Source organism: Neodiprion lecontei, chromosome 2, assembly GCF_021901455.1.
Source record: "Neodiprion lecontei isolate iyNeoLeco1 chromosome 2, iyNeoLeco1.1, whole genome shotgun sequence".
NCBI classification, from domain to species: Eukaryota; Metazoa; Arthropoda; class Insecta; order Hymenoptera; family Diprionidae; genus Neodiprion; species Neodiprion lecontei.
The window spans coordinates 22,573,384-22,583,072 of record NC_060261.1 but is presented as its reverse complement, the minus strand read 5'-3'; the positions used below and the strand labels follow the sequence as shown (position 1 = coordinate 22,583,072).

The following is a 9,689-nucleotide window of genomic DNA, read 5'->3' as shown; positions in this document are numbered from 1 at the left end:
GTTGTCTTAGCACCGAACATGGATTCCGTTTGGTAGATTTTCTTTTGGTAGGCGCTTTCGTTTCAATATCACATGAGGTGCTAATTTGGTACCATCTACCAATACTGCTAGCATGACGGTGATCCTCAACTTATCATTGCCGTTAGTTTTTATTACAACACTTTTCGCACCTTTTGCGTTGACAGTTGTATTTGATGGCTTGTCAAAATACACCGGTGCTTGATCAGCATCACTCATCTGACCAAGCAGGTAATTATGATTCCTTCGGAGGTTTAAAATATATCTTTGATATTCCACCAGTTTTCCAAACTCGCCTTGAAATTCGCATGAGAGATATTCATGTTTCTTGCCTTTTCCAGTACTTTCGATTGTATTACTTGGCGAGTTATGACAAAGCCTTGGTTCCGTTTCTCTTTAATATAATTGGATACAAGATCGTCAATTTCTGGATATTCACCGATGCGTCAACCTCTAAAACTCAGCCGTATAGAACACGCGCTTTTTAATTTTTGTTTCATTCGCCGCCAATCACGAACGTCTTTTTCTAACACACCATATTTCTCTGCGGCTCGACAATTGTTGGTTGTTTCCGCATCTCGGACTACAGGTAATTTGAAATTCACGTCGTAATTGTTACGAATGCTTTTTTTCACACGATTTTTCTACGAACCTCTGGATTCAACTCTATTGCAACTTTGATGATCCATTTCTCTCACAATTCTCAATAATCGCACGAAACCTCTTGTTTGCAATCTGTTTATAAATGTAACCGATGCTATCTAAAAAAAAAGTTGCGCGAAACAATTGCTTTTTGAAAAAATTGAAATCCGAATTTTGGATATATCGCAGATTACGCGCGCATCTTCGAACTATCGATAAAAACCGATCGGTCGATAAAAATGTTCGCTTAACTGGTAAGGTAAATTTATCATATTATCCCGAATTCAAGTCGACTTCGCATATAAGTCGAGGGCGCATTTTGGAAGGGATATTTGTGACTTAAAACCTCGATTTATACTCGGAACAATACGGATATTTGTTCGTTTGTCGATTAATTCTGTCATCATGCATTTGTTAATTGGATAACATTTTTGGGCATAATTCAAAGTCAAGTTGAGCTACACCCTAGAAATATTTATTGATAAAAATTATTTTTATACAGTGCGCGTCAAATCCAAACGAATTAAATAACAACAACAAAAGGTCCGAATATTGATTATTTAGTGCACAATAGGAATGTGTTTTTTTTTTGTACAGATAGGAAACATGAACATTTTCAAACAATGAAACAAACATTTTTTGACAATAGATAATATTAATAATGCGATAAACTGCGGAACTGTGGAAATAAATCGATTTTTACCGAAATCGAAGTTCATCCAAGAGCGAAATTTTCATCGCAGACCCTCGACGATTACCGCATTATCATAAATTGTCCAGCTTCGGATGGCCCGATGAACTGAAGTGTATTTCTAGCCGACGCGATGAAACTAATGTTTCCTCGGTGAATAATTTATATGGAGCATTCCACCCGAATTCGACCAGGCTCGGACCCTCACCCTTTTCGCTTCGACTCGAAATTTTGTATCTCGTTAGTAGTGTATATACGCCGGTTCTGGATCAAACAATGGCGCCCCCCCCCCCCCCCCTAGCTCCCACTTAGCTCCACCCTAGCTCCCCTCGACCCTCGGCGCTCTCACTCTCTCTCTCTCTCTCTCTCTCTCTCTCTCTCTCTGTCTCTCTTACGCTCACCCCCCTTGTTCCCCCCTCGCTACCCCCTCGCCCTTTGATCATTTACGCGGTTTGCCGCAATATGGCTATTTTCATAGGATTTGACACACACACACACACACCTACACACATGCACACACAAAATAATTCCTGTCGAGACCTGTTTTCCGCCGAACGTCATAAACGTAGGTATTCGGAGCAAGGGCTCTGGGCCCCGATTTTTTATACCTGCACCGCTCACTACCTGCACTTCGTTGACAGATTTCCATTGCATGCTTGGGAAACTATACATTGCTACTTTACTCACAGCATTTGCGCAGATTTTTATACTTAGGTGGGCAACATGAGGAACGAGGACGATAGATGTCTTCTCTGGTCCGTCATAGCAGCCCTCCACCCGGTCAACATCAACACCGATAGGACTCACAACTATCGTCGCTATATTTCCGAGTTGGACTGTACAGGTATCAAATTCCCTGCTACTCTACATAATGTGAAAAAGCTTGAGAGATTGAATAATTTGCGCATCAATGTATATGGTATAGAATCTCAAACTTTTTCGCATCATGCAAAATCAAATAAAAGCGTCATCGTGCCAATTTATTTGAGTAAAAATTTGCATGGCGTGAACATTGACACGATCCATCTTTGAATAGTTGAGAGTAATCCGGAAGACGATAAGACTGGCGAGTTTGCACCGAGATTCCGCTTTGCTTGGATTAAAGATCTTTCCCGATTGGTGAGCAAACAATTGTCCGTTCATGAACAGAAAACATTTTTATGTGACAGATGTCTGTGCCACTTTAGCGTGAAACACGCCTACGACAATCATCGACAAGATTGTATTATGCTAAATAAAGTACGCACGGAATTTCCAAAGTGTAAAGATTTAGTATTTTCCAATTTTCGAAACAAAGGCGCCGTTCCGTTCGTCGTATACGCCGATCTCGAATGTATATTAATCTCCGAACCCGTAGATGAATTTGAAACTCGTAAGACTTGTGAAATTCGAAAGCATGTCCCGCACAGTGTGGGGTACTACGTACATTGCGCGTACGAAGAGACATTATCAGAGTTCCACGGTAAACGCGGCGTTGATTGCATAGATTGGTTTATGAAACATCTTATCGATTTATCAATTCAAGTAGAGTCATGCATCAAAAACATAATTCCGATGAAGGCTCTTACCCAAGTGCAACGCGGGCGCCACATGCGAGCAAAGAATTGTTATATTTGTGAAAAACTGTTTACCCCTGAGGAGGAAAAGTGTTACGATCACTTTCACTTCACGGGTGAATATCGTGGTCCTGCTCATAATCGGTGTGATTTGAAATTCAGAGAGTCGCACACAATTCCAATAGTTTTCCACAATTTGTCCGGTTACAATTCTCCCTTTTTAATAAAATCCCTCACGTCAACTTTCCCCGGTAAAATTACACTGCTACCCATAAATAAGGAAAAACATATATCCTTCACAGAACGCGTCGATGGAACAATGATGCACTTGAGATTCATCGATTCGTTTCGATTTATGGCTAGCAGCATCGATGAACTTTCCACATATTTGACCGATACCGATAAACGCATAACACGCAAATTTTATAATAACCCGACTCAGTTCAGTTTGATGACCCGCAAAGGCATTTTTCCCTATGAATACGTCGATTGTTGGGGGAAACTCGATGAACCGCGATTACCTGCAAAGAAGCATTTCTACTCACACCTCTGCGATGCAAATATTTCAGACACCGATTACGAGCACGCGAAAACTGTTTGGAGGGAATTCCATTTAGAGTCATTGGGGGGCTATTCAGATTTATATTTAAAGACCGATGTTCTTTTGCTTGCCGATATTTTCGTAAATTTTCGCGCTAGCTGCTTCAAAACACACGATTTAGATCCGTTGCACTACAACACTGCACCGGGACTTGCTTTTGACGCGATGCTCAAGCATACTAATGTAAATTTGCAACTTTTAGACAACCCTGAAATGGTGTTATTTATTGAAAGAGCTATTCGAGGCGGCGTAACACAATGTTCTAATCGACAACAAACATCAAACAACAAACCATCCGGACGATTCGCCGATCAGTTACTTTCTGGAGGTAGATTTGGACTATCCTGTGAAACTCCACGAGGATCACCAAGACTCACCTCTTTGCCCCGAACATTTTACTCCTCCAGGTAGTAAAAATGCCAAACTAGCGACCACCCTTCACCCGAAAACAAAGTATATATTGCACTATAGAAATTTGAAACAGTGTTTGAGTTTAGGATTGAAATTAACGAAAGTGCATAGAATTTTGAAGTTTGCACAATCTCCATGGCTCGAGCCGTACATCACTCTCAACACAGACATGCGTAAGCAGTCTAGAAATGAATTTGAGAAAAACTTGTATAAGCTAATGAATAACGCTGTGTTCGGCAAGACTATGGAGAATGTGCGAAATCATAAAGATGTTAAATTGGTCACAAAATGGGAGAGAAGAGGTGGTGCGAGAACGCTTATTGCCCGAGCAAACTTTCACAGCTGCACCGTATTTGGCACTGATATGGTTATCATTGAAATGAATCGTGTCAAAGTTCACTTTGCCAAACCTATTTACGTTGGCGCATCAATTCTAGATCTGTCAAAAATCTTTCTCTACGATTTCCACTATAATTATATTAAAACCAACTTTTCGAACAAACAAGCTAAATTGATGTATACCGACACAGACAGCCTTATTTATCAATTCAGTGTGCCTAAAATCTACGATATCATCAAACGTGATGTAGATACAATGTTTGATACCTCTGACTATCCGCCCGACAATGTGTATGGTATTTGCCTTAAAAATAAGAAACGACTAGGGTTAGTGAAGGATGAAAATATCGGTAAAATTATGACAGAGTTTGTGGGACTGCGAGCAAAGCTGTACACATATACTACGATGGGTGAGGATAAGGAAAAATATGACAGTGGCATAAAAGTGAGTAAGCGCGCCAAGTGTGTGAAAAATTCATCGATAAATAGCATTACGTTTGATGATTATAAGCGCTGGCTGATGGCTTACCAAGAGTTGACTCTCCCACAGTGTTTAATACGCAGTAAAAAACATGAAGTAAGCACGATCGTACCAAAAAAATTGGCTCTGAGTTGGCAAGATGACAAACGGCAATTGATACCTGGGCAGACCGACACCGCACCTTGGGGGTTTGTCCCAGCCCCCCAATAGCTATAGGATAAACTGTAGACGTAGAATTGATGTAAATATTTGATGTTTGACGCATCGGACGATCCACCATCGGGCGGAAACGTTTGACCATCAATACCACATTCAATGGATTTAAAAATGTGAATTCATATACTTAACAATTATTTATGCATTATTATTAATATATCGAGCAATTATTCATATTTATTCGTTTACCACGAGAAAAGTTTTCAGAAAATAAATAAAATTTTCTGGAAAACGAAGACAAGTTTTAAGAAAATGAAAAAAGTTTTCAGAAAATGAAAAAAAGTTTCCAGAAAAAGAGAAAAAGTTTTTCGAAAACTTATTTTCCATTTGATTAACACGTAAAAAGAGTTTCCAGAAAACGAAAAAAAGTTTTCAGAAAATGGAAAAAAGTTTCCGCAAAACGAGAAAAGTTTTCAGAAAATGAAAAATAGTTTCCAGAAAACGAAAAAGTTTTCAGAAAATGGAAAAAAAGTTTTCTGAAAATGAAAATAAAGTCTTACAAAGAATAAAATGTGTTATTGTATTGTTGGTGTTGTTGTTGTTGTTGTTGTTGTTGTTGTTGTTGTTGTTGTGGTTAATGTTGTCGTTGTCGCTGTCGTCGTTGTTGTTGTTGTTGTTGTTGTTGTTGTTGTTGTTGTCGTTGTTGTCGTTGTTGTCGTTGTTGTCGTTGTTGTTGTCGTTGTTGTTGTCGTTGTTGTTGTTGTTGTTGTTATTGTCGTTGTTGCTGTTGCTGTTGCCGTTGCCGTTGCCGTTGCCGTTGCCGTTGCCGTTGCCGTTGCCGTTGCTGCCGTTGCTGCCGTTGCTGCCGTTGCTGCCGTTGCCGTTGCCGTTGCCGTTGCCGTTGCCGTTGCCGTTGCCGTTGCCGTTGCCGTTGCCGTTGCCGTTGCCGTTGCCGTTGCCGTTGCCGTTGCTGCCGTTGCTGCCGTTGCTGCCGTTGCTGCCGTTGCTGCCGTTGCTGCCGTTGCTGCCGCTGCTGCCGCTGCTGCCGCTGCTGCCGCTGCTGCCGCTGCTGCCGCTGCTGCCGCTGCTGCCGCTGCTGCCGCTGCTGCCGCTGCTGCCGCTGCTGCCGCTGCTGCCGCTGCTGCCGCTGCTGCCGCTGCTGCCGCTGCTGCCGCTGCTGCCGCTGCTGCCGCTGCTGCCGCTGCTGCCGCTGCTGCCGCTGCTGCCGCTGCTGCCGCTGCTGCCGCTGCTGCCGCTGCTGCCGCTGCTGCCGCTGCTGCCGCTGCTGCCGCTGCTGCCGCTGCTGCCGCTGCTGCCGCTGCTGCCGCTGCTGCCGCTGCTGCCGCTGCTGCCGCTGCTGCCGCTGCTGCCGCTGCTGCCGCTGCTGCCGCTGCTGCCGCTGCTGCCGCTGCTGCCGCTGCTGCCGCTGCTGCCGCTGCTGCCGCTGCTGCCGCTGCTGCCGCTGCTGCCGCTGCTGCCGCTGCTGCCGCTGCTGCTGCTGCTGCTGCTGTTGTTGTTGTTGTTGTTGTCTTAAATACGTACATAATTATATTATATTCTATTCGCTCCCTCACAGTAAGAAAACATAACGCGTCCAGCATATTATTCACTCTCGTCCAACGGCAACACTGTGATATTACACGCATCGCTGTGTTCTGTAGTTTCTGAATTTCATCAATATCTGTTTCATTCATATTAAGCATCACCGTACTACAATACTTAATATGTGGTGCTATTATAGTCTTGTACACTGTACATCGTGGCATTGGTGATAAGAATGTGCCCAGCCTATTTAAAAAACTGACTTTTTTCCGACTTTTTTAATTGTGTAATGATGAATAAGAATTCTCGACCTCGTATGTAATCTATTATAGAGTCTTGGTGATCGGTCAATTAAGATTGCCAAATTACCTTAGCCAAAACAATCAACTCATGGCTCACCACCAATATCACACCTCCCATCTCGAGAGTTAAGGGTAGCTTTTTCTTAGTTGATAAAATTAAAACATTGATTATCCCGGACAATTACACGTTAATATCTTAAGATGTAATTTCACTCATTCCCCTTAGTGAACTTGAAAAAGCCTTAAAAATATGTTTTGACTCCGCAATATTTGAATTTAATAACGATACTTATGCACAACAGTATGGTTTGCCTATGGGATCTCCTCTTTCCCCAATCCTGTCAGACCTCGTCATGGAAGACTTGGAAACGTCTTGCATTAACGATCTTGGTTTTGTTTTACCGTTCTATTTTCGATACGTGGATGATATTCTTACTGCCGTTTCAAATGAAAAAATACATCACACTCTTAATATTTTTAACCGGTACCATCCTAGATTACAATTTACTATCGAAACAGAAGAAAATAACGCCATCAGTTTCTTAGACGTATTGTTGATACACAACAATAATAATATCAAGACAGATTGGTTTCACAAAAAAACCTGGTCACAAAGATACCTGAATTTCAACTCTCACCATCCTTTGTCCTTCAAAATAGGCACCATCTTTAACCTAGTTGACAGAGCTATCAAACTAGCTAGTACAGAGTTCCAAGAAAAAAACCTGTCGCTCATATACAATGTACTAAGATGGAATGATTACCCTCATGGCCTATTACACCAACAAATTAATAAGAGACGCACCTACATCAACAACATACCTGACAATAATATTGACTCTGCTCCCGCTGAAGAAGATAGCAATAGACCCGCTACTACATATATCCCCATCCCATATGTATCCGGCCTCTTTGAGTCACTTAACCGCTTATTCGCCAAATATAATGTCAAGTTTGTTGGAAAAAATTCAAAGGATTTACAACTAGTTTTTGATACAGGCAAGGACAAGGTCCCCATAGGCAAACGATCTAATGTCGTGTATAAAATACCATGCAATGACTGCAATCAAGTCTACATAGGTCAAACTGGTCGACATCTCAACACTAGAATTAGGGAACACCAACGCAACGTACATGAGATTGAAGAACGTCACACAGCTCTAACGAAACATAGTATCGATAAACAACACACTTTTAATTACGACAACACAAACATCCTTTGTGAAGAACACAATTATTATAGAAGACTGTTATTAGAAATGTGCAACATTGTAGGTCATACCAATTCTGTTAATCTTAGACAAGATGTTGAACATTTAAGTAATATTTACAAACCTCTAATCTCCGCCACACAACAAATATTGTTTAACCTTAACTACATACAAAAAATTATTTTGTCCCCATTATACAGTCCTTTCTACATAACTTTTCTTACAAAATATTTATTGTTTTTCTGTATAATTGTTTATAATAGGTTCACCTTCACTCTGGATTACTTTGTTTTCTCCCATCAGTCGTTATTCACCTGTTGACTCAATTGGTTCAACCAACAATATTTCGTTAGACATGTAGAACTTAATTATAAAGAGCCTACCTCCACTTCATTGACACCTGTGAATCAATTTCATTGCTAAAAAGACCTTCTTTAATAACCTTTTAACACAATGACATACTGACTGTGAAGAAACATAGTTCTTCAATCTTTTTAATTAATGACTACCAACTATTAACTCCCACATATAAAATAACTTGAAGATTGACATTGTCTACCGTCACTCAAAAGAACACTGTTTTCACCAATTGTAATTGTGAATTCGACTACATCTTAGTCCACTTACTTAATTCAAAAGGTAAATAACACTCAAAAACATCCTTATTTCAATTATTCATAAGGTTCTTACTATCAATATAATAGCTCTAAGAGTATTACATCTACAATATTTAAGTCTGATTACTTCTAGTACTATTATTTATTTTACAAAAATCTTTTTGTTATTTTTCACAGTTTAAAAAAATAAATCGTTCTGAGGAGGGCCCATATCCGGGTCGAAACGTTAACTAAAAATACGTTTTCTTAATTGACCGATCACCAAGACTCTATAATAGATTAATTGTGTAATCCTTGTGTGCTGTCAGGTTGAGTCTCGAATCTATCATTATTCCCAAATACTTTATCTCCACTACCCTTTAAAGTTCTTCTCCATTTTTACATACAACTTCAATTTCACCTCCTTTCCTTTGTCGTGGTCCTCTTATGATCATAATCTTTGTTTTTTTGGCATTTACTTTCAGTTTATTCTTGGACAGCCATTTCTCTGTTCGTTCTAGTTGTTTAGTCAATTTATATTCTAGTTCTGCAGATCCTTCTGCCTTCGTGTAAATGACTATGTCATCAGGAAATGATATGATATTACAATCAGAAACTTCGGCAACAATGTCATTTATCTACATAATAAATAATAAGGGTCCAAGGACTGAACCTTGCGGCACGCCATATTTTGTCCTCATTTCTTCTGAATTAGTCTTATTTATAGATACTATCTGTGATCGATTTGATAAGTACGACTTTAACCAATCTATAACTTTACCTCCAATACCAAACTTTGTTAGTTTATTTATAAGCCTCTCACGATCTATAGTTTCGAACGCTCTCTTGAGATCTACAAATATCGCTTCAACTATCTTTCCGTTACTAATGTCTTTGTTCCACTCCGTTAGTATTTGCTGTATAGCGTTCTCACACGATTTTCCTTTCCTAAATCCGTATTGCAGCTTCGTGAGTAGGTCGTTTCGTTCTAGATATTCCATTATTTGCTCTGTCACTATGATTTCTAATACCTTTTCATACTATGGCAACATATTTATCGGTCGGAATTCATCTGCCCTTCTAGTTTTACTCACTTTCGGTATCGGTATAATTTCCGACCTTTTCCAACTTTCTGGAAAGTAT

The 9,689-nt window shown here is 40.3% G+C and overlaps 1 long non-coding RNA gene across 1 annotated transcript; it reads right to left on the bottom strand.

The window, feature by feature from the left end:
• Positions 1-727: 727 nt before the first annotated feature.
• Positions 728-7,899, bottom strand: LOC124292715. Its single transcript, XR_006902617.1, has 4 exons — positions 7,889-7,899; positions 3,649-3,658; positions 3,195-3,201; positions 728-1,057 (listed from the first exon to the last, which is right to left on the bottom strand). It is a non-coding gene; the product is annotated as an uncharacterized LOC124292715 (long non-coding RNA).
• Positions 7,900-9,689: the final 1,790 nt, after the last annotated feature.